The 25,472-nt window shown below is 39.8% G+C and overlaps 1 long non-coding RNA gene across 4 annotated transcripts; it reads right to left on the bottom strand.

Annotated features, from left to right (window-relative positions):
- Positions 1-3,051: 3,051 nt before the first annotated feature.
- On the bottom strand, positions 3,052-24,120 carry LOC145547871 (uncharacterized). Of its 4 annotated transcripts, none has more exons than XR_014084114.1 (4): positions 22,512-24,120; positions 16,231-16,503; positions 10,333-10,432; positions 3,052-6,715 (listed from the first exon to the last, which is right to left on the bottom strand). It is a non-coding gene; the product is annotated as an uncharacterized LOC145547871 (long non-coding RNA). The 4 variants fall into 4 exon arrangements; XR_014084116.1 differs by lacking the exon at positions 22,512-24,120 and having other exon boundaries at positions 3,052-4,455; positions 4,558-6,715; positions 16,231-16,745; XR_014084113.1 differs by lacking the exon at positions 22,512-24,120 and having other exon boundaries at positions 16,231-16,745.
- Between the last annotated feature and the right edge of the window lie 1,352 nt (positions 24,121-25,472).

Raw genomic sequence — 25,472 nt, 5'->3', positions numbered from 1 at the left:
AATGCACGACTCTAGCGCCTGTAGAAGAAATTAGTAGCGGCTACCACAGAAAAAACAGAAACAACTTATACAACAGTTAAAGTTTGACAGCGCTCCATTTTTGTTTACATTTCGTGAAGATGGAAGTTGTGTTCAGTGTCTTCTTCAGAGGTTTTGTGTCATTTTCTTTAGTGGCTCTTGGTGCAACGCCCCCACAGGTGAGGAGAGAAACAGGTTTTTCAAAGAGTTTGACATTGAAGTGTGAAAGCGAGCCCCACCAGCTGAAAATGTAACAAATGTTGTGATTTTGGTCCCCAATCGAACCAAGTCTACTGGACTATTATGGAGAAAACTCCTTCTACGCACCAGCATGTCATGTGAAACTCCCTCTGGGTAAACTCTCCATCTGATTGGTCAGATTACTCTCTACATACGTCACAAGAGCAACTTGGAAACCCTGAATAAAATACCAGAACCAATGCTGAGTGGTATGGGAAGGAGATCAAATGGTACTCTCCCTCAATGACGGACTGCGATGGCCGAGGGAATATCCTCAATCTAAGCATCATTATATTTTAAACAAGGTGATCCACCAGGAAATGCATGAATGAGCTTGTCTCCACTAAGGCTGCATTTTTCATGAGGTCTGTTAACTTCCTCTGCTCTTCCAAAGTGCCCTGAAGCATGGCACTTACAGTAAGGACCAGCTGGATCGCTGCCTGAGACAGGAGCATGTCTAGAACCAAGTAAGAGCCATGTATTGATTAGTTCTCCTCATGCAGCCTAAATGAAAGCTCGCACTGTCTTCATTAGCCCTCAAACCTGTCTGCCAAACACTCCAAGCAGTTATAGCTCTTCCAAAGTCACATCGTCTGCCTTTCATCCTGTGGAAAATGTGCATCTGCATACGAGGCGTTCTGATCCAATGCACTAATCCCTGCACACGGTTTCCTCGTTTAACACCTCCTTCCTATTTTGGGAGCTCAGGGAGTCAATTCGTGGTAACCTCATTTGCTTAATTACATAAGAGACACAAAAAGACAGCGAGACAAAGAAGTCTGGGCGCTTCGAGACAGACTGCTGCTCGGCTCGGAGACGGGGCTCCGACTCGACTTCAAACACAATTATCTCTGGACAGGAACTGAAGGTGCTCCAAGTGAATTCTGGCGCCTCCTGGGTCAACCAGGAGCGCTCCGTGTTATAATTCATAACATGGAACTCAGACTCCGACTAACTTGTTTTTCTGCAAGATATTTATAACAAGATTCTCTACAACTCATTTAAAAAATATATTTTTGGTGTTCGTTTACAGTTTGTATCCTTAAAAAACAGCTTCTGTGAGCGTATCTGTGGAATGTCTCTGGTTAGATCAAAAACATGAAACTTTAGGGCTGCAACTACTATTTTAGTTATCGATTAATCTGTCGATCATTCTGACAATTGGTTAATCAGTTAGAAAATTGGCACATTCTGCAGATTTTAAGTTCTAGAAATAAACAATTTAAGAAAATAAAAATGTTATTCCCTAAAATGCAACAACATCGCATTCATTTAGTGTTTTCTTGATCATTTGATCCAATATATGAAAAGTTCAGGCCTTTCGGATGAATTTAACATTAATACCATGTAGAGCTGATCTATTTAAGATTTTTGGATTAACTAATTAATAAATTGGATTGTAAAAGATGCTCAATAAGAGCATTAATTGCGATTAATCATGATTCATCATTAATCAAGATGATTAGTCATGATTAGTCATGATTAATAATGAGTAATCATGAGTAATCATGTGATCATGATTAATCGTGATTCATTGTGACTCAAGATTTATCATGATTAATCATAATTAATCATGGTTAGTCGTGATTAATCATTAATCATGATGAATTGTGATTAATGATTCATCACAATTAATCGTTTCATAGTAGCTTAATGCAGGGTTAACTCTAATTCTGGTTTTAAAAAAAAACAACACCAACTAATTATACAACTGCAATAATTATTGAAAACAAAAGCTGGTTGAACACATCCTGATTCGAAGCAACTCAATTTAAGTTTTCCAAAACTTTAAAAGTTTGAATATCTGAACATTAGGAGCAAATTTCACTTCATTTCTCACATGGTTTTGCTTTCTGTCAGTCAGATGGTATAACTGCGGTCTCAAATCTGCAGAAACACACTGTACAGCACATGGTATACTCCATCTGTCCTCTCCTGGAACGATGCGTGCTCAAATATACACATTTATAAGTTCAGGCATTGCATTGGAGCAGAAGAAAAACACTCATCCTTCTTTTATCATCTCCACATTTTTCATTCTTGTACTTCTGTTCCATACAAGAAAAATAATTCAAATAATTTTCAAGGCCCACGTGTTTATTTCAAGCCTTGAAGCCAATTCAAAGAGAGCCGGTTCATTACATGTCTCGCAGCTGTCCGTGCAGCGCTGCTAACCAGACAGGTTTTAACTCACTTGGATGTGGTTCTCATCAGCAGGAACAGCTGCACTCTGCAAATTCCCACAAGTAGAAAGAAGAGCAGCGTGTTTGCCACCTCGTTGCATCACCTCTTCCTTTAACAGCCCTCTGGAAATGTTTGGGAATAAACTGGAAGTAAAAAGTTTCCCAGTTTTTCAGCACAGATTACATTTCAGGCTCTCAGCAGATTCGGGTCGACTTTCTTCTTTTATTCATCTTGTAATTATTTCGCTGGAGAGTAGGGGGGATGCCAGGATGTAGTACTGAAATAAATTGCATAATACGTCAGTGGAAATTAGGTTTTTAAAGTATAACACCAACCAGTGGAAGAAATAAAACTCTGAAATGCTGTTAGGATGTAAGGTGTCTTATAACCAGAGTTGTGTAGAAACTAGTTACATTTGCTTGAGTAACTTTTTTGAAAAAATTTACTTTTAGGAGTATTTTTACAACCCTGTACTTTTTACTTTTGCTTGAGTAATTTCATTATGAAGTATCTCTACTCTTAGTTGAGTAAAATTTCAGGATTTTTTTTACCCACTGAATGAAAACAAACATGTTTTAACGAAAAATTCACCAGACACAGACACACACCTGCAGTTTTTGTTAAAGTTTAATCAGTTGGGGGGTTTTTTATTATTGAAAAACATATTTGGAAATATTTTCTTTTGCCTGATTCTGATATTTTTTATCATTTAGTTCTTAAAAAACCAAAATTCCCCTGAACTTTATTGGTCCGTCTAATTATGCAGTTTTAAAATATGAAATGATTGATAATTTGATCAGTTACTCAGCACTTCAGTAAACTTTTTAATACATTAAATACTGAAGGACTTGCCCTCCTCTGCTTATGACCAGTTCTTTGTGGTGGGAATTAATGACGTCCTTCACTGGTTTACAGTTAAAAGTTGGGTCCTTTTTATCTCAGTATCTTATGTAGCTCAGCCAACTTTTCCATCTCTTATGAAGTAATTTCTATTTCAGTTTCATCATGTTTGCAAATATTGGAAAACTCTTAAAAGTGAGATGAATTTAGAAAGGTTTACTGACTGGTAAATGAATTCCTGATGACCCAAACCTGAACCAAATGGTTGAATCAATTCCTCGGGATGTTGACAAAACTCTACAGAGCCTTGTTAATAACTTAACTATTTGATTCAGAGATATCTATAGGTTGATGCTTTTATTTTGGAGTAACAAAAGAAGTTCCTGCAAGTCTCCCAAACTCCTTGAATTAGTTTGAGGATTCAAAAACCTTTATCCAATTTGTGAAAACTCCTCAGTTTACAGGTCTCTCTCACCGTCAGATGAACCGGTAACTGCCTGATAACAACATCTTATGCCCTCTTTTGGCCTTGCTATGTATTTAACCTCCTTGTAGATCAAAATCTGACTCCTTTGTAAGCTCAAAACTTCTTATCTCAAGCTTTGCTAAATTCAAACCTCATTAAAATAAGAAAAAGTCCAAAGTAAGTCCACATTGAGAGATAACATAAGTCTCTCTTAACAAACACCCAGGAAACATTTACCGATCCAGTTCATCTTCCTCTCCCGGTGGTTTTCCTCAGCGGCCATGTTCAAACTCAAACACGCTCTCCACTTCATCACCGTCGGAGCAGAGGGACTATAATGTGTGTGTGTTTCAGTTAATGCATATGTAAGCACTGTTTCCTGTGGCTTTCAGGTGTATTGCACACAAACACACACACACTCATACTCACGCTTTATTTAACCTCAGGGATCTCAGACCGGCAGCGCCTGCTTAGCTCCAACATTAATTTCAATTACAGCTGCGATGTGGCGATGGTGAAATGAATAAAGCAACAAAAATATGAACACAACGCCGGCGTTTCGGCTAAGGAGGAAACTCTTCTGGTGAGTGAATCTGGTAATTTGGATTGATTACATCAGTGGAGGTGTTGCAGCTGCTGCAGAAACACATGAAGGAGGTTTCTGGTTGAGCCAGAAGAGAAATCAAATGATCTTGTTCAAATCCAAACTGTGTAGGAAAACATAAATGAACAAGAAACCAACAAAATCCAAACATCTGATGATTGATTTTGACTCAGAAATGAATGGTTTAAATAAAATCTGAAATTACATTTTCTGCCGAGGCAAAATCTTCAAATATTAAAATGAAACCTAAACATCCTTCTCCTCTGCAGTCCTCCAGCTCATCCTGTAAGGAATCCCAAAGAGTTTCCAGGTCGGAAAGGTGAACAGAGGCTTGGAAACTGTTCCTATCCTGAAAACTTTTCCATATTTTGTCAACTTATAGCCGCAAACCTCAAAGTATTTTATTTGGACTTAATGTGAACAACATATTTATGCAGGAGATGTGCATAAAAGTATAAAACAATCCAAGGTTCTCATCGTTCTCACAAAAATAAAATCTGAACAGTGCGGTGAAAAGAACCACTTTTGCATATCTGGAGAATGATGTGCAAAAGTGATCAGTCTCCAGATCATTGAATCATTGAATATCAATGATCAAGTCTTCCCAGTTGGTTTTAAGTCTCAACTTTGACTAATCCACTTGAATACTAAAAACCACATCTGAAAAAAATACTCACACAGCATGATGCTGCCACTACCATTTCAACCATAAAGTTAATTTCTTAGACATGTCACACTTACTCCTCTTTTCTTGTCCCATAAAACCAACAGATTCTCAGAGTTTCACCTTATTTAAATGTTTTTCCCATATTTCATCACAGCCTCATTTCTTTGCTTTACATCATCAGGCCAAAATGCTGCAGCAACAGTTGCACCATCGTGCTTCATAAATATGAACATTTCATATTTTTGATTATTCTGCTTCCTGCATGCAGGTCCACTTTAGTCAGCAGCAAATCAGCGGGTGATTCCTGCTGGTCTGCAGTCAGCAGAGAGCGAGCTTCTCTCTGATTATTATTTTAAATGAACTAGATATCCAACAAAACTACAGAAATGTCAAGCAAAGACAAGAGAACTAAAAATAATTCCAGAAAACACAAAATCAATAGAGATTTTGCACCAACAATGCGAAACAAGCAAGAGAAAACTTGTAACTGAACTCATTTACCTGTGAAGTTTAGAGAAAACATTGGTTTTCAGAAAATAAAGTGATTTAAAAAACTTTTTAAAAATTTTAGAAAACACAAAAAAGTTTCAGTAACAAAAAACATGCAGGATAACTAAACTAAGTTCATGGTTTAGAAGCTTAACTACGGTTTAGATAAGTGTTGTTAAGCTAAAGTTTGACCCTTTAGCTAATTGTTGCACATTTTGTTAGCTGCACATTTGTGCAAGTAACAATGTGCAACAATTAGCTTCAGAAGTTGTTTGTGTTTTTAGCATTTTCATGTTAGCTTCTGCTAATTTTTTTTAGCAGTTCAGTGACTTATTGAAAGCTTCTGCATTTTTATCTGTTTAACTATTTACTGTTAGCCTCTGCTCATTTTATGTGCTTAGCAGCTTTGCGTTAGCTTCTGCTAATTTGTTTAGCTGTTTAGTGGTTTAGTGCTAGTTTCTGCTAACTATTAAAATCAGTTTTATTTTTATAATCAAACCTAAGATTCTTATTTTGTGAAGTTAGTGATTAGTAAGACTCACTTTTTTGTTTGACCTCTCATAATATCTATTGCTAATTTTAGTACAAAACTGTCCACTAGAGAAAGTACACAAAAGATCCAAAACATCATACGGTTCGATGTATGTAAGTTATGATTTGACACCAAATGCACTCGTTTAAATTATTGTATTATTTTCCATAGTAACCATGGTGACCACCTTGAAAAATCAAAAGATTATCAGTACATTTTGGGGCCAATTATGTATGTTTGGATAAATTTTGTATAATTTATGACCGTAGCTGTTTCTCCTGGCTAATGTTTGTTTTTGCATCTGTGCCAGAGCCGGTTCTTGTATCGGCATGTGAAAGATTTTCCTGAAATATCTAATTATCTTCTGCACTGTGTTCCTGGATTTTTTGGTTCTTCAGCTCAGTCTTTGGGTCAAGTTTAGTCCTTCAGTTCCAAAGCAACAACAGTTTCTTATCCTCGTGTTTCTTTGCATGTCACTTGTTGTTTCTTGACTCCACTTCCACTCTGTGTTCTTATCTTTTCCTTGCTGAAGACACCAGAGTGTCTCGGGAAGAGCTGTTGAGAAACGCTGAGCGTGCTGGAACTCGTCCTGGTGAAATCTGCTCCGATCTGAGCCAGCATGCTGGCCGCCGCGTCGCACTCAGTTCTGCTCCTACGTTCCTGCACAGCAACCTGCTTGGAGCGCAAAACAACAACAACAAACAAAAGTAAACAGGTGCCACTCGCAGGTCAGTTGCTGCTGGGAAAAAGGAGCGGCCTGCAGGAAGGTTGCAGGTTTCTCCTCTAAGCCTGGGCAGCGTTTCCTGGATGAACTGCGTGTGCAGGCAGGGAGGAAGTTTTGACTCGTCAAAGCTGAGATTTTTGGCAGTGAGGTTCACCAGAGAGTCACACATTCTGGGCTTGCTGTGAGCTGAATGAGACGTTCGGTGATTATTTCTCTGCTTATATAAGTTGTTTTGTAAGTTCAAAATTTGCAGAAACGTTTCGTCAACACTAGCAACCAAGTCACAATGTGTTCCTCCGCGCTGGTGTTGAAAAGCAGCTGAAAAAGACACACATTGCCCCCAGCGTAAACAGTAAAACGCCGTGCACGGTGGTGCTTCCCGAATAAATGGCACCCTGGGTGAGCTCCTCCTTCTGCTACTCCAAACACTCAACAATTAAATTGCAAGCAATTACCTGAGATTGGGCAGAAAGCGCAAGTTCTCAGCAGGAAGCAGGGGGATGGTTTGACACAGCACAAACGTGAAAAAGCAACCGAAAACTTATATTTTCTTATCTGGTGCACCTACGCCCCCTCTCTGAGGCCATCCTGGGTAACTGCCCATAAGATCCAAATCTAAAACTTAAGTAACTTTTGTTATCTATTAATAAAAAATAATAATAATGCTAAGTTTAGTGGGAAGGGTTTAGCTTTATTTTTTAGCTGCAGACCCATTTGTTCACTAAAGGAATGCCATGCCGTTTCATTTTAGGTAATAAAAATGTTATTTTTCTTACTTAAAAAAGGAATTGAATGATTCGTTTACGTCTTTTTATATTTCTATTATTGTATAAACATTTAGCTGTTTAGATTGTTTTTCAAAACTCACTAAAACTACAACAAGCAGTTGTTTTTCTCAGAAACTGTTGTCTACAATTTTTTTTAAAGAAATGGAGAAGCTCGTATGATATTTTTGTGGAGTGCTTTTCTCCAATTTCTAGTCCAAATATTTTTGCACTAGAAAACAAAACTAACTTACAAGTAACTTTTCAGCAAGATATAGTAGCTTGTTTTGATAAAATGTCTTGTTTTTTTGTACTTTTTAAAACTTGTTTTACTTCACATGAAATGTAAGAGGAGAAAACAGAAATGAAACATCAGGGTGAGTGGACGAAAGGGAAAAACTGAAGTGATTGTTGGCATGAAAATCAGACAGAGGATGGACAATGTGCTCAAAGGAGGTGAGGAAACTCTGGAGGAATAAAGAAAACCAAAAAAAAGAAGAAAAGTTTATTTTTTAAAGAAACTTTTTCTGACAAAAAAAGCCATGAGGGAGAAAAAAATATTTTGAATGTAAATGATTCACTATGCTGTGCTGCTGACTGATGGCTTTATGATGAAGGTAAATGCTTGAAAAGAGGAAAATGTTTCCAAAGAAAATGAAATCGCAAGACAAATAGATTTGAGGAAAGCAGACAGATTAAAGAAGAGAGTGAAAGAGTGATTTAAAGGTTTGAGGGGCGACGTGTGAGCAGACTGCAGAGGACCAAACAGAGAGACGTTTATGGGAGCACAGGGTGCATGTTCCCCTCTCAGACGTTTGTATTTATCCCGTAATCGGCTCAGAAGGTCAGGATTAAACGCTGATGGATCACCTTAATGAAAGGAATTCAATCACTTAAGGTAAATGTCAGGAATCAGAAAAACTGACTTCACTTTGTCAGATTCGGTTGTTTGTCAAACAACTGGATGCAAATGTTTCATCTGTAAACAGCGGCGACAAACGCTGCCTTCAAGGACCTGCTTTTCATGCAGACCCAGACTCTGAATGGCAGCTCCGATGTTTATTGTTTCCTTTGAAAGCCGCATAACTAGAACTCAACCTTGGACTCGTTTATTATTCCAGGTAAAACACGATTTAGTGGCTCTGTTGTTCGGAAAGCGACTGCACTCAAACGGCTTCAAATGTTCAGACGGCAGCAAAACAAACTCTGAACTTTCCTCTAAGAAAAACATCAGAACTGGTGGATTTTCTGGATCTCTGCAGCTTCACCAAACATGTTAATAAACATTGATTTACTTAATTGTCATGTTCCATGTGTAATATTTCTTTGTTTCTTGTATATTTATTAGTTTATGACATCTTTATTTACCTATTTGAACATATTTTTATGTATTTATTTATCTAGTTTGAAAACTTCAAATTACTTACTTAACTTACTTATTTATTTGCCTATTTCTTACTTAATTCTCTATTCCAGATGTTTCATATTTATGGATTTACTTTGTGACTTAATCATTTGCTTGTTGCAGGTAGAGTATAAAATGCGTTAATTCGTCCATTTATCTGCCAATGTTCATGTATATTTTTCTCATTTATTTATTTAACAGCCAAATTATTGGTGCAATTTTCTTATTCACTTATTTTTTTGTGCATTTTTATGACTTAATTGTTTATTTAGCTGCCAACTTTTTATATAAATAAATACATATTTAGGTTTGTGTTTCTTATTTTCATAGTTCCTCCTCTTCCTTACAGATTGCACTAAAGGATGAAGCTGATTACATAAAAAGCTGCATGTCACCTTGCCCTCACTTAGATCTCTGATCATCCTGTTCCCTCAGTCCACCAGGATTTCATATCTTTATCTCTCTTTTTTCTTTTTTAACCTGTGCACTTCTTCCTCCTGTACAGGAAATTAAATCTGACAGCCAGAGAGCAAGAGGCAGTGAAAACAGAAAAGCAAAAGGAGTTAGAAACGGTTGGCTGCTTCCTGAGCCTCCTGGCTGCCAGGGCGCTGAGAGCGGGCCAGAACCAGAACCAGAACCCGCCGGTGGGATAACAACTCCCAGCTGGCCTGGGAGTGACCGCTGATCCCAGACCAGGAGGAGGAGGATGCTGCTGGGGGAGAAGAAGGACATTTGGGGCGATGAAGGACTTGGACGGGTGAATAATTTCCTGGGACAATAGAAACAAGAAACGACAGCCGTCCAAAGCAACATTTTCAGAAGAAAACTAAAGAACAAAAGGTTCTTTTGTGTCACTTTCAACTTTTGATGCGATTCTAATTATTTTGTAGTTTTTATTCAGTTAACAGACACAATTTTGACACATTTTCCCATCAATATTATAGTAATTTTGTTGCTTTTTGCTCTATTTAACTCATTTATTGACAATTCTAACATTTTGTTGCGTTAATTAATTTATTTACATTGTTTCACCTCTTCATTCTTTTGACAGAACCTTATAAAAGGTCCAACATTTATTTTATTACCACAAATTGAATGTGTTTTATTTGGATTTAGTGTAACTAATCTAAACTTTTAGATGTCATGTTTTCATGAAATGATAATAATTAACAGAAATACAGGCTTTAAAAGATCCATCTGTGTGTAATTAATCTACAATGTGTTTAATTTAGTGAGCAGAGTGTAGAAGAAGAAGAAGAAGAAAGTAAAGTCTTCTTCAGGTTGTCTTCCAGGATCCTGGATCAGATCAGTTTTGACCTGTGTGCGTTCTTAGCCTTTTATTGGTGAAAAATGTTGAAAAACGTGTAATTTATCACAGCTGTGATCTTTACTTACTTACCTTTTGCTGATCTGCCCCATAAAATTTCAACTTAAATTCACTGAAGCTTGTGTCTGAAGGAGATTACTGTCGAGTTTTGTCTTTTTGAAGAGTGCACCACCTGCAGAAGCAGAGAAGAAAACACATATTGTTGGTTTTGTGTGCCTGTCAGCTCTGATGCATCTCAACCTTGAAGGAGAGAAAAGACGGAGGCCGAGGACTTTCACTGATAAACCACTTTCACATCTGATGATTCCTCCGGAACGTCTCGGAGCGAAATCCAAAACATTTAATGATGCTTTTAATTGAAAATAATCTCAGCAGGGAGCAAAACAAGAAACTTTCACATTCAAATTCGCTATAATTGCTAATATTTTCAAGGGGTTTGACGTCCTGGAGCTTTCACACCTCCAGACAAGATGGCCGGCCTCACGGGGGAGGACGAGGAGGAGGAAGAGGAAGCTGCACTCTTCCTCCCCTCGGTAGCGGCGAGGTGAGGAGCAGATGGTGCGAGAGATTGGAAACATCGTTTGGAGTCGGCCAACCCCGGCCTGATGGCAAGCTGTGCTGGCAGCGCCACGTCGAGGAGAGCGCGAGGGGTTTAAATCGCCTTACTGAGCAGAGCTGGCTCGCTTTATTCTGCGTATGCACATGGGCAGAGTTCACAGTGTGTGTGTGTGTGTGTGTGTGTGTGTGTGTGTGTGTGTGTGTGTGTAAAGATTTTCAAAAGTTTGCAACTGTGTGAGTGGCACTAATGAAGAGATAAACAACGATACGAGCCAGAGAGTTTCTGTCATTATTTCTGCAGGCTCGCTTTAAAATTAGCCTGAAATTCGAAACGTTGCATTGATCATAATTTGGAGTAAACACTGAAAATGTCAGAGTGTGAAGATGGTAAACAAGTTGCAGCGAGGCTGTTTGTGTCACTCCTTGCCTGCTTCTGGAGATAAAACTTTAACTCCTTTGGATCAGGACGCGCAAAATCGAAGCAGAGAAAACATCAACTCTGAACTCTTTCTCAACTTTTCCTCCATCGGATAGACCAGCCTTTCTCAACCCTGGTCCTCAGCGCCCCCCTGCTCTGCATGTTTTAGAAGTGCCTCAATTCCAGAACAGCTGATTCAAATGATTGCATCACCATCAAGTATTGCAGAAGCCTGTTAATCACCCCAGATACAATTCAGGTGTGTGACAGAAGGGAAATACCTAAAACATGCAGGACAGGGGGGCAGTGATGACCAGGGTTGAGAAACACTGGGATAGACAGTCAGGAACGATGCACAGATCTGAGAAAGAGAAGAGGTGATGGAGCCACTGGCTGCATCGCAATTTGAATTATGAAAAGAAATAGAAATGCCAATTAGAAAAACAACAAATACGTTTTTCACTAAAACGTTTTTGTAATCAGATGAAGTGGTTTTTCAGTTGTTTTGTAAAGTGATCAACACTGTGTCAGAAGAACAGCAACTTTGACTGAAAAGTACCAATTTTATTTAAAGAAAAAACTGTTAAAATGCAATGTGACTCAAGATAAATGTGAGTTTTGTAGGTAATTACTGGAAAACCAATGGTTGAATACCTCAGACACTACCGTGAAAACGTTTAGCGTCTAATTCGATAATATTTTTCTTCTTAAATACTTACAAGAGTTGAAAAGTGTCTGAAAGAGTATTCAGGAAACAAATCCCAAAGGACAAAATTGCTTGAGAAAGTTGAATAGGTTTCGTCCTGAATGTGTTTTTCCTCCTCATGGATCGTTTATAATAGTCTTTTTCCGTAACAGTTTAATTCTGGTTCCTAAGAAATTCCTCCAAATTGCCCAGAAGAATTCCTTAATTGTTCCCTAAATCACTGGAGTTTAACGGAGGCCAGTTTAAGGAAATGCCAGGGCAGCTGGGAGATCCTGGAGAGATAAGCGGCGCCTAAAAGCAGGGCTGATGTCACTCACCCTCCCTTCTCCTTCTTCTCCGCTCGGACAGAAAAATGTCAAGTGAGGAGTTTGTTTCCAAACCAAAAGGTAAAGCGACTCCTTCCAGCAGAGCGGAGTCCTTTGGGAAACGCAGCCATGCGAGAAACCAAAGCCGTCAGTTTCTCTTTGCACTTGAACTGCTGAGCCGTAACATCTCATACACCAGGTTTCTGTCTCTGGGAAATGACTCAACTTTACTTTGTAACAAGATAAGTTAATTTCAGATCATTAATTCCAATAAAGCAGTCCCTCGAGACGGAGTCGGTCCTGACCACTTAAAACTCAGATTTTCCTGTAATTCCTTCACTGGGTTGGTTGACCTTCACTGTACAGAGTCGATGCTATCGCACTTCTTAGCACGCTGGTGTTCAACAACCACAATATGTTTGTTATTGGAGCCAGAGCGGAGCTAGCCAGACATTCCAGATTAAATTAGCATCATTTTGGTGGGAACAGAAGAAGTTGGTAGATTTATTTTGTACTTTAACCAGATATGTTGTATTTTCTTTTGGGGCTGTTTATGGTGTAAAATTATTGGTGAGAGGATGGACGGACAGACGGATGATTGGTTGGTTGGTTGGATGGATGGAGAATGGATTTGTTTTCTTCACAGTGCCTCCTGTTGTTCGAAAGCAGAACTGCAGTGAATATTAGCTCAAGTTACCGTTGCACTTATTCGTTACATAATCTGCTCCAAAGGTTAACATTTCCCTCAAATTAAATTTGTTTCTGGCACATTTTTTGCAGCTATCTGCTGGACTTGGCCTCATTAGCTGGAACCAACATGTAAAAAGCCTGAGAGGCAGCAGAGGTGAGCCTGAAGAGGATGAGAGTGAAATAAAGAAAGAAGCAGCGATCGTCTCTGACAGGGAGAGAAAAAGAGCAGCAGACATGAAAAGAAACAGAGACACAGAGGAGGTCCTTGGCAAAGTCTTGTACAGCTGCTGAATGCTGTCACACAGCTCAGCAAGGCCAAAACTATTATATACCACTCCACACACACACACACGCACACACACACACACACCCCACACACACACACTATTCTCCAAATGTGACTGGATCTAAACAGGAGGCGCTAATTCAACCCCTCTTAGTCGTGTAAACACGTGCTCACCGAGTTTCTCATGGACGCGGAGACTCGGCTCAGGACCAAGTCTCTGAAACATAACAGCAACACAGCCGAGACAGCCACTTCTGCACTGTTTACAGTCAGTTCAAGTGTGGCAAACACTGCTTTCCCAGCAGTGAACACAAGAGTTACTCACAGTAAAAGACCATAGACCTTATCAGTTTCAAAGAACCAAATATTTATTCATCAACAATTAAGACAGTGAATTAAACTTTTTGAGTTTGTCCAAAAACATTGCAACATTTGGTTCCAACCAGGTACTGTCGGGTACGCAGTAGGCCTACCTGCGAGAGAGGGGAGCGGCTGTAAAACATCAATGGGTTCACTGTGCAGCCTGAGTGATTAGTTTTTCAAGAATAATCTAAAATACGACTTAATCAGTTAATAAATAGCTTTTTCCATTTTCATATTGTTTCTGAACTGTTCATGCGTTGTTAGAGCAGGGCTGCAGTACGTCGATCTCGGCGGTAAAATACGGAATCGTCCCATATTTAGTTGTTAAATGTCGCGTTCCGTATTTAACCGATACGGGACGCGATTTGTTCCGTATTTCTATAAATGTCCGACAGACACACCTATTATACACATCAACACTAAGTGCAACAACAATGAGCAAAATAAAACACAGGATATATTAAAGTCAGCTAAATTATCGTGGCGGAAGCTAAAGGACCCCAGAACACTGAGGCGTGGTTGCCTAGAGACGGATACTACGCAGCCGCGGTGAGCAGCTATCGACCCGTGCTTTTTAAAAAGTCCTCAGACCGACTTTTCACCATACTTAGAAGTAAAACCTCTTGTAAAGATACAGACGTGAGAGAGAAGACGTAAATCACAGGCTGAATAATGTTAGTGAGGATGAATGCAGTCATTTTCAAAAACAAAAGAAGCGAGTTCGTCCTGGCGCAGTGTGCTCCCAGACAGGAGAGGAACTGCAGAACCTAAAGAACCAGAAATCAGCATCTCTTCATCCCTCAGTCATCTCCTGGGGCTCATATGGTAGAACATTTTATTATTGATTAAGTTTCTTATTGCGCTTTTAGTCGACTGTTAGGAGTTGATTATTTGCTTATTTAATGTATAATCATATCAGCCAAAATAATATAAATGGTAATTTAGAGAACAAACCATGCTGAGAGATTAACAGTAAATACATAAATATTTCCTACTTTAAAAAGATTTGTTAGGGCTTTCTGTTTGTTTTATTAAGAAATGTTGACATCTTTTATAAATTCAGTATTCAGTGGTCATTTAATGTATTAGTAATGTCAGACACAGACCTTCTGCCCAGGGGCGGATCTAGATGGGGGCCAGCAGGGGTACAGAAGAAATTATACTAAATAAATGTATTTTGTTAATATTCAGAGGTAGATGTTTTCACCTTCACAATTTAACTGTAACATTGAATTAAATATTCTAGTGCTGCACTTTTAGCTGCTGTATTGAGATAGGATCAGACTTTCCATCTGCCAGGGATCTGGAGACACAAGTGGCTCTTTGGCTCACTTAATATATCAAATGTTGAAATATTGCTCTGTTTTTTTTTTTTTGTTTCTTTTTTTTAAGTGTCCGCATGAAAAAGCACTGACTACCCATAGTGGTAAATTTGGACTAGAACTAGCCTCCAAACCTAACTCCTTATTTGTATAAATATTTTAGAAGTACTCTTTACAGTACCAGAATTTTCACATAACTTATGCTTTTGGAGCCCTGTCTGAGAACACATTTGATTATTAAATCAGGTGTTATGATCATTCACTCAGTACTTGAGCAGTTTACCAAATACATTTTACACTTGCTTAATTAAACGTGTTTAAGGTGTTCTACTCTGATTGGAGTAAAATTTTAGAGTACTCTATGTATGAATGATTGTTCTTTGGATTACTTTTTATAAGCAAAAACTTTGCCATCAAATATTATCTATCATTGCAGCGGCTATCCCGCTTAATGCAGTACCCCAATGCAGCAGGACAACACATGCCGTGGTGGGCGTCCCTTATTTTTATTTCTGAAAGGTGGCAACCCTAGCGGTAGGTGACAAACTGAACGCCGCCAGGACGCTCAGCACGTCCTCCTCTGACTGGCTTATCAAAACGTTCGTAACTTTATTAAATAACAAGGGAAAAAAAATCCACAAAACGTGTTCATATTAATGACCCAACAACAATAGTAATCTCAGTGATTATTGTTTCAACAAGGTGTTGCGCAAGTCTGTGCATTTCTATTACAAAATAACTAGCAGAGTAGGAGTTTAAAATTAACTAATCAACCACTGCTGTGTTCAGGGGACGCTTATTAATAATCGCAAAATAAATATCAAGCCTGAAAACCTAATAGCGACTGAATGTTACGTTTTTAACGTAACATTCGGCTCATGGCGGTTGCCATGGCATAAATATATTTTGATAAGAAATAAAAGCATAAATATATTTAGTTTTTCCTCTTCCTTACACATGAGTTTCCGTCAAGAGGTAGGTAGGTACAAAACCGATATAATAAGAAATAAAAAATAAATATATAAACAAAGAATAATAAGAAATAAAAGAATAAATATATAAATAAAAGAATAGATATGTACCTACCTACCTACCTACCTACCTACCTACCTACCTACCTACCTACCTACCTACCTACCTACCTACCTACCTACCTACCTACCTACCTACCTACCTACCTACCTACCTACCTACCTACCTACCTACCTACCTACCTACCTACCTACCTACCTACCTACCTACCTACCTACCTACCTACCTACCTACCTACCTACCTACCTACATATATAGATACATAGATACATACATACATACATACATACTATAAAGAGAGAGACATCGTCTCCCGCTGCTCCTCCGCCGTCTCCAGAGTCTTCCGTTGCTCCTCCGCCGTCTCCAGAGTCTTCCGTTGCTCCTCCGCCTCCCTGTGCTCTGTCCGAGGCTCTGCCTTTTGGGCCCAGTTTCCTGCGGGGGGACTTTTCCCCCTGCACCGGTGCCGCCCGCTGGACCCGCCTCCAGGGTCCACCTCTGCCTACTGGATCATTTCAGTGGAGATTTCAGACTGTGGCAGGAAGCCGGAGTACCCGGAGAGAAACCTGCAAACAGGAAACCTTTTTACCTTTTGTCCTCTGGTGTCTGATCATCTCTTCTCGTAAATGTAAATGAAACCATTGTTGAGCATGTCTTCACTGCAGTCACTGTCTGCAGTGAAGACATGTTCGTTGTCTGCCTTCACGGTTCGTTCTCCCTTCATTAAGAAACAGTAAACTTCTGCTAGCTTTGGATCCCCACAGATGACAGAGGACAGGTGGTACGTCTCCGTTCCACATTCTGCAGGCACATCGATGGTCTGAGTGGCTTTTGTTTGGTATTTCCTGGTCAACCTGTGCAGAAAAAATACCAGGACCTTGTTATCGGTCAGGCAGTGTTTTTTCTGCCAGGGTGACCCGCAGCCTGAACAACGGCGTTTGCACGCCAAATCCAACCAGTATTCAAGCAGTACAGATATACTGGTTGAAAATAATACTGGTGGAAGGGCAATGAGGGCGCCGTCGTTCAGCCGCCTGAGGGAAGTGGCTCCACAGTTAGAGCAGGAGTCGTTGTCGTACAACTCTCTATCTGTGTCGCCGCCAAACGAATCCAGCCAGACCAGCACAGACTCCAGCAAACGTTTTGTGTCGAAATCCTTTCCCACGCCTGATGGCAGCTTCTTCTCCCTCAGCTCCATCAGAACTGGGGAAAGGTCTTCCTGACTAAAATGCTTGCCGGGCTGACGGACAGCTGAGAGGAGGAGACCCCCACAGCAGGGGATGGATGATGCTTCCAGAAAAACCCTTTCCTGAGCGAGACACCGCTTGGTGACGCCCAAGTTTAGGATGCTCTGGAAAGCAGCGCTCACCCAGCTGTTCTGGAGCTCATTGGAGAACTTGAAGAAGTTCTCCTCCGCTTGTCCTGGTCCTGCAGATGTCCTCCTTATATCTGGCAGATCTGAGCCAACGCTATCTACTGCATTAATGTTAGGGGAACAGGAAACCTCGACAGCAACGGAAATATTTACATTCAGAGATGGTTTGTTGGACAAATGAGCAACTCTGTTATCATTTGAATTACAACGTTCCCCGTCCGGGGAACGTTGTAATTCAAAGGACCCTGTGAACGTGGCCTTCAGAGGACTCTCCTGTAAGGATGGGACCAGCGAAACCAAAGCTTTGGCTGTCACTTCAGCCACAGCTTTGGCTGCGAGATCAGCCGCAGACAAATCTTCCCCAGCCGGGTTAGATTTTTCTGCGACTGTAGTCTCACCCTCACGCTGTACCATCGTCTCTGAACAAACCTCCCCAGCCGGGTCAGTTTGTCCAGAGACAGTACCATCGTCCTCTGTACTAGAGGACGAGATGGAGTCCGAGGTTCCAACATCCAGCGCCTTTTCAGAACAAACCTCCCCAGCCGGGTCGGTTCGTTCTTTGGAACTGGATGGAAATCCTCTCCAAAATAGATCGTCCTCTTCATTCTGATCGTTTTCTTCATTGCCATCCTTCCCTGGAAAAAAACGATCGCACACTTTCTTCATCCCGGTGGTCACGGCATATCCGATGCCCCAACCAACCGGGAATATCAGGGGAACAAGCGCCGTCGCAAAACTGAACATTGTTGCTTTACACAAATCTGAAATTCCAAGAAATATCTGGATCCTGACTGATGCTTAGAGATTCCAGTATTCAAGCATTAGAACTTCTTTGATCTATTGTGATGTACATAATGTCATCTATGACCTCATCAGTGAGCTCAGTGGACTTCTGGTGCAACGCTTTGCTTCTGTTCGTTGCTATGGAAATGATCAGATCAGCTCTGCATGACTCAAGCTGACATAAATATTTAAATAAAACATTATACTTTTTATTTATTTAACATGAAGAGATTAATAGATTTGTTTATGATTACATTTTTGCTTTTATGGTTTTCCATACCTGCTGTGGTATAAATGTTCTGAAGCCTTTTATCCACTATTATTTTTAATTACTATTAACTGATTAGGATTATTCATGTATTAATCATTGCACAGTGCTAGGAACAGTCTGTGACTTATTATGTTTATTTTTATTAATTTTTGCAGACAATTTAATGCTGTGACTATTTTACCAAACATAAGAAACAAAAGCAGAAGAGCGATCCAGATCTGCACTTATACATAATTTTATTGAGGTCCAGAACCCAGAAGTTCTTGGTTTGCGTCATTCAGGAGTCTTGGGGATAAAAAGGCTTCATGATTGTATTTCAAAGGTAGATTTCAAGAACAACTCAGGCAAGAGTTTGGGTCAGGTGCTATTTCAAGATGTAGACGTGTGTAGGAATCTCCACGATGTCAGTAACACAGAGTAGCATGCCTTAGTAGGTGTATGTGTGTGTGTGTGTGTGTGTGTGTGTGTGTGTGTGTGTGTGTGTGTGTGTGTGTGTGTGTGTGTGTGTGTGTGTGTGTGTGTGTGTGTGAGGGTGTGTGTGTGTGTGTGTGTGTGCATGTGTGTGTGTGCGTGTGTGTGTGTATGCATGTGTGTGCATGTTTGCAAGTAAAATGCTCACTATCTTTCTGTGCACAATAATGTATGCATATGTATAACTTTTTTATTATAATTTTTTTGTCATAGTACCCCCAAGAATTTAAAGCTACTTTCACCCCTGTGTAAAAGTGAATAAATGTCATTGATCATTTATTTGTGTGTTCTAGAATTTTGTTGGCCCTCTCAAAAGTGATACTATCAACAGTATAGTAATTCAGAATTAACAGTAATTTGGATTTTATGCTATATTGAACTTGAAATTAGTGTAAAATATGCTTAGTGGAGCATAAGACAGGTATTATTACTACAATGACATGAATGCTGTTGAAACATGTGCTTAAGGTTCAGATTTTTCCTCCCTTTCTCCCCCCCCCTTATTCCCTGCACTGTCAACATTCAGTTCAAGTGTGGTAAGCACTGCTTTCACAGCAGATGTTTCAACGAAGAGAGGTTTGTAGAGCATGTTTATTTAAAACTACTCCATCGATTTATATTCGTGTTTTATGGTGAAATTTTGTGCTGCTTGAAATGCAAGAAATGACACTTGATGTCTCTAACTGAAGGTGCCAATGTAAAAAGTATAACATCTCCAAACATACACTATTTTGGTGTCATTTTGATGAAAGAAGCAACAAATCTTTGGACTTCTGTAGCTGAGACACACGTTGCACTCCAAACACCATTCACAGTTGAAAAACTTCAGGAAAAGTTAGTCATTTTGATATCACCATAGCAACCAGTAATATTTTCTGGGGTTACGTTTCTCACCAGGTTGTTTTTGTTATATTAAACCTTTAACAGGGTGGATAGTAAGTTAGTATGCTGGATTTAGGGACTAGTTTCAAGATATCATAAAAGCTGATTCACAAAGATAAACAAAAAGAGAATTATATAATTTCCCCAATGCTAATTTTATTCTCATGCTGATGCCTGGAGGGGAACCTGAAATGATGCGGTCTGTAATCATGTCACATCTCATCAGTCAGTTTTAGAAAATGCTGCTGTGTTGGATTGCAAAAATAAAAAAGGAGCTTCAGTCAGCCTGAGGCGCGCCGCTTGTGCTAATAATGACCTCATACATATAACCCGCCTGACCCCGTGTGATCTTGTGAGCAAGTGTAATGTTAGATAATAATTGTCACCCTGATTCACCTGAGAAGAGCATGGCTGGATTACACATTGAGGTATCTATGCAGAAGTGATGAGAGTTTCAGGTTTACGTTATAGAAACTCACAGAGCGATTAGTTATAAACAACATGATTGAGTAACGTCTTCTTCAGAAACCAAATATTCCCACAACCTTTTCTTTCCAAAGGTCTTCCAAACAGGTTTTCAGCACTTTAGTTGGTATTTTAATCCAACATAAATAATATAAAGAAATGTCATTCACATTAATGTAACTTAAAAAGCACTTTACTATTTCTATTAAATTAATCAAGCGTCACAAATTAATCAAATTATCACTCTGCAGGAGGTTAATGCAGCTCTGATTGCAGGAGAAAAATAGTGCAAAATCTCACCTCCTCAGAATACTGGTTAAATATGAGCAATTGATATAAAATAAAGAATTTGGAGCCAATCCCGGTTTGGAAATTTCCCAAATGTGAACGTGAAATTAGTGTGAAAAACCAGGGCCTGCTGCTTGGAGGCGCTCTCAGTGGACATGAAAACGACTACATAATCCCGGCCGATATGTTGGTCTGGAGTGCCGGGAGAAAGGATAATTCCATCCTTAAAGCCAAACTGCCCTCGGGAACAAGAGGAAATCCTTCAGGGGTTTTCTGAGCGAAGAACATTTGGAGGGAAAAACCAAAGAGCTGGAGAATTAAGTGGGTTTGAAAAAGAGAAATTAGCCATCAAAGGAAACAGGGTGGCTGAATATTGACAAACTGTAACAGGCACTCTCAGCAATGACAATGCTGTCGCTTTTTGTCCTGCTTGCAGTTGCACATTGTTTTAAAAAGTTAGAGACTACTTTCTGGGACTAAAAAGTTACTTTATTAGAGTTCTACTAGAACTACAGGAGCCTGTCACGAAGAGGAAGAGGCAGCTTGTAGAAAAATAATGCTTAATGAAAAAACTTACCAAAAAAATCAGTGGGAATGCAGGGAGCCAGAGGAAAACAAAAACCAGAAAAATCCAGTAACTAAAGACAACATGGACATAACAGGAGGAACCAGCAAGGAATGAGAGAGATGTAACTGAATACTGGGAGTGCTGCGACAATAGACTGGGCTAATTGGCTAACATGTTGCAGAGTAGAATCGTGGTTTTCAAAGTTATTTTGGCTCGACTGAACAAATTTATACAGGACTTCGGTCACTTTACATCAAAAACGTTTGCTAAATTTACCCAAGTTTAATACACTGGATTAAAGTTGATTTGAATGCAATGAAAGTCTCAGGATACAACGCGGTTTTATTTACTATTAAAGCTTGGTTATAAAAAAATCTGATACTTTTGGGTTGATCGCCCGGAACGTTAGCTGGAGATGGGCACCAACAACCCTCCCGACCCCACTGAGGGACAAGGGTGAGAGAAAATGGATGGATGGATGGACTTTTGGGTTGATGTAAAAAAAAATATGTTGGTTAGAAATAAAAAGTCTCCATCTGCGCCAAGACCCTGTCCTGAATGTATTACATTTATTATTATAGTTGTACTGAGATTACTTTAATTTCTTCCAGTCCCTTTCTTGAGAATGAGTGTTATGATTCTCAAGAAAGGGACTCTAATCCAATCCAATCTGGATTGGATTGGAGTGATTCCTGAACACACCTAGGCCTGTTTTCTTCCAGAAGTTGCCCTGTAATTTGCAGCTGCCTTCCTGAACGCTGGCAACAACTCGTCTAAAACGGTTTTGGAGTGTCGGGTTACATTCCACGAATATCACGGCCTCACCGCGGCGTTGCATAAGCGTGGCGTCACGCTGGAAGCATCCTGCCACCTCGGCTTTAACGTGGTGTTATTTTCAAACCGGCCTGGTCATGCTGACATGTATGTTTGGGAGCAGCGCGCATTAAATTTAGAGCTGTCAGCGCCAAGCCGACTTCATCAGAGGTGGACGGGTTCATGTGCGTTTGACTCAAACCTCCAACCTTGATTAAGGGATGGAGGATGCAAACGCAGGTGAGTCTGGCTGGAACCTAGGGTGCATTAAACAGCTTGACAAAGGTCAAGATTTGCATTTAAATTCAGCTGCAGTGGCTCTTTATATGAGCTCAGATTATTAAAAAGCACTTAAGCCTCACAATAAGTTCGCCCTTCGTTGGGTGTGGCTTATAAGTGCAACTCGCGTCATCATCCAATGTGTTTATTCAATAAGAGAAGGTTGCGTGCTCCTTATCCCCAATGCCCACATTAGTTCCACTCATCCTTCCTCGGCTCCGGTTTGCAGTTTCCAGGCTGAACCCACCAACCTTCAGAGAAGCAGCAGCAGCAGCATTCCCAGCCTCCGCTGCTGACAGCTCCAGCATGTTTGGTTTTAAAAACAGTAGCTGCCACAGATCAGGGCAGGCACGCCGAGGATTAAGGAGGCGGGTGATACCTGCCACTGTGACAGAAGCTGTCGTTGCTGATTGACGATGCATGTGCATCGATTTGACCCGGAGTCCTTGAAAGCCTCCCTCTCTCCTCGGCTCCATCTGTGCAGGCAGCGGCTCCCGGCAGCTGAGGGCTCGTTTTGAAACTCCCCCTTCTGAGGTTCTGCAGCGCAGGTTCACACAAGGACAAGGGAGGCAGCTGGGTGCCAGATGAGAGCGGTAATTAGGCTGGTATCCACCGGGCTTTGGTTACAGGTGCAGATTTGCCTGCGGGGATGAACAAAGCTGTCAATGGAAAAGATCATTCATGCTGAAACAACAGAAAGGAGGGAAAGAGGGGCTTGGACGGATCCCGCTACCGAGCAGCAGTGCCAAGACAAGATAAATCGCTCTGAGTGGCATCACGACAAGCCCAAAGCAGGAGTATAAATCATTTTGCACTGCGAGCTTTCAGAGCAGAAGGAGAGGCTTTTATTTTAGCCGCTTGTTTCTGGAGAGAGGAAAGACCCTCAATGCTGCCCAGCAACATGAACACAGGATTATTCAGACAAAGGAGCTTCTTTTTATCACTTTATTTTGCACTTATACTCCAGTTTTTACAAAACTCAGCTTTATTAGAGTCAACATGCACAAAGATACAATATGTTTTAGTTGAATCACTCTTTATTCATTTTATTTATCAATCACAAGAAGAAATTAGAAGGAAGGAGTCTTTTATTTTTTTTACAACAATAACAATAAATGTACTTAATTATTTAAATGTATTGCTTCTTTTCTTTCTTAATAACTTTATTTTTTTCTTGTTTTTTTCCCCTCTGAGTTTTATTAGTATTAACATGGACACAGATTAGACACTTTTTAGCGTTTATTCATGTATTTATTTATTTAAGAGGTCTCCATGAGATTCTGAAGAAACTCAAAGGCGTGAAGGAATCTGCTCTTTTATCTCTCTCCCTTTTGCTCGCCATCAAACCAGAAGCTAAAAGCAAAACACCAGGATGTTTATTGGAACACCGACTCTGTTCCAGTCCCTCGTTTTTCCTTATCTGCTGTCGTCTCTTGATGCCTGATTGCGAGGATATTTCTGCTCCTTCCAGCTTTGTGTCAACAGTTTATATCAGGCTTACATTTCCTGGTGCGAGACGACAAGCACACCTATCAACAAAGCCACCTACATACTTTAAATGCTTCACCTGGTTTGTTGTTGACTTAAAAGGCCAGTGAGGACGTGTAGCTCCTTTTCTTCCAACCAGCTGTCACTTTGATGCTGAGATTTAAATAAAATATTAATTCCTACTTTAGACAAGATGCAACAGATTTGGTGTCTTTTCTTAGCAATTTATTGCTCTCTTTTTTTTTTGCTGCTATTTGTTGTAAAGTTGCACATTAAATATACTGGCATAAATAATGTGGTTTTTATGTATTTGTTTATTTTTCTCTATGTATATGTTTCTTGTCTGTCTACCTTTAAAACTCTCTCTTTCTTTTTTTAAACTTATTGAGTATTGCATAGCTTTCCATACATAAACACACATTTCCTGTCATTTGTCTTGTAAACTTAGGTGCACATTATAGAAATGTAACTAAAAAAGGAAAATAATACATTTTTTATACATATTTACATTTATTTTCTTTCACTCTTGAATTTTTTAAAATTTGTAAACGCATATTTCTTTCTTCGTGTTGTTTTTGAAATCTCCAAATTCATATTTTCATTTGTATTTTAAGTCCATATGCTTTACATTATCAATAAATGCATGATAATCAACACTTTTCTTCACTTTTTATGGATTTTTAGTTTTGTTATTTATTTGTTTTCAGTTTTTAAGTCATTTGACTTTAACATGACCAATTTTCCATAATTTTCAATAATCAGCTTTGTTTTGCACAGAGAGTATTCTCGAATGCTGATTTTGCTGTTTCTACTCATACCTGAGGTCTTACTGCGTCCATCATGCTCTAACCTTGAAACGTGTCACAGCACCATTAAACATGACCCTTAGGAGAAACATTGCAGCCTGATTTGAGCTCTGAAACCTGATCTTTCCATTCATCATTCATGCTGTGTCCACTTGGCCTCAGCGCTGCCCTGCAGCTCCTGCTGTCACACGTTACAGACCCTCGATTGCTAACATTTCACTGCGTTCTCTCGGCTTCACATGTATTTACATCCTTTGTTGCTCTGCCATGCTGTCTGTGAGCAACCTGCTTTTTGTTAAAAGCCCTCTGTCAATAAATTTGACTTCCCTTGACACTCAATACGGAGTCCATTAAGCTGCAGAGCCATGGGGTTACTCTGCACAAGGACCAGTGGTTCCAGTAAGGAATATGTGCTGAGCCCTCCACAGCAAGCATCATCATACGTAATTCAGGCCCATGTAATGCCATTAGAGGAGATTTGGCATCTGATAGTTGAGTAATGGGATTAGCTTCATGGGCAATAAATCTCCAAGACCAGGATGGCAGGTCTTCCCCACTCAAAGGGAGACGGATACAACACGCCACTTCCACAAGAAAGTCATACTCCTTTTTTTTTTTTTTTTTTATATGAACAAAAGTTTGAGGAAGTGAAGGAAAATGCAGCTGCAGGTGGGTTGGTGTATGCATTCATGCAGGATGGAAGAAACCTTACCTGCAACCACATCTGCAGTAGCTGGCGTATAAGGTGACAATGTGGCTATTGTTGTAATATTAGCCTCATCTAACACATAATAAACACAGAGTAATTCCAAGATAAATAAAAGGAGAAATAACTTTTACTTTTCCTGAGCTTGGGTTTCCAGGAATAGACTGAAAATCTCTGCATCTACTGGATCTAAATCCTCTCCTTCACCACAAACTGGCCTGTACTGGTTTCCCCAGCTTCAAGAAACGGGAGCGTGTTTTCTTTTTCTTGCTGGAGATGAAAGCCAACGCTCCGATGTAGAACAGGTGACTCAGCTTCCAGCACAGCGGAGAAATCCCCA

Source organism: Poecilia reticulata, chromosome 2 (assembly GCF_904066995.2).
Source record: "Poecilia reticulata chromosome 2, P_reticulata-male-v2, whole genome shotgun sequence".
Classification (NCBI taxonomy): Eukaryota; Metazoa; Chordata; class Actinopteri; order Cyprinodontiformes; family Poeciliidae; genus Poecilia; species Poecilia reticulata.
Note: the sequence above shows the minus strand (reverse complement) of the source record. Positions and strands in the feature narration are given on the sequence as shown.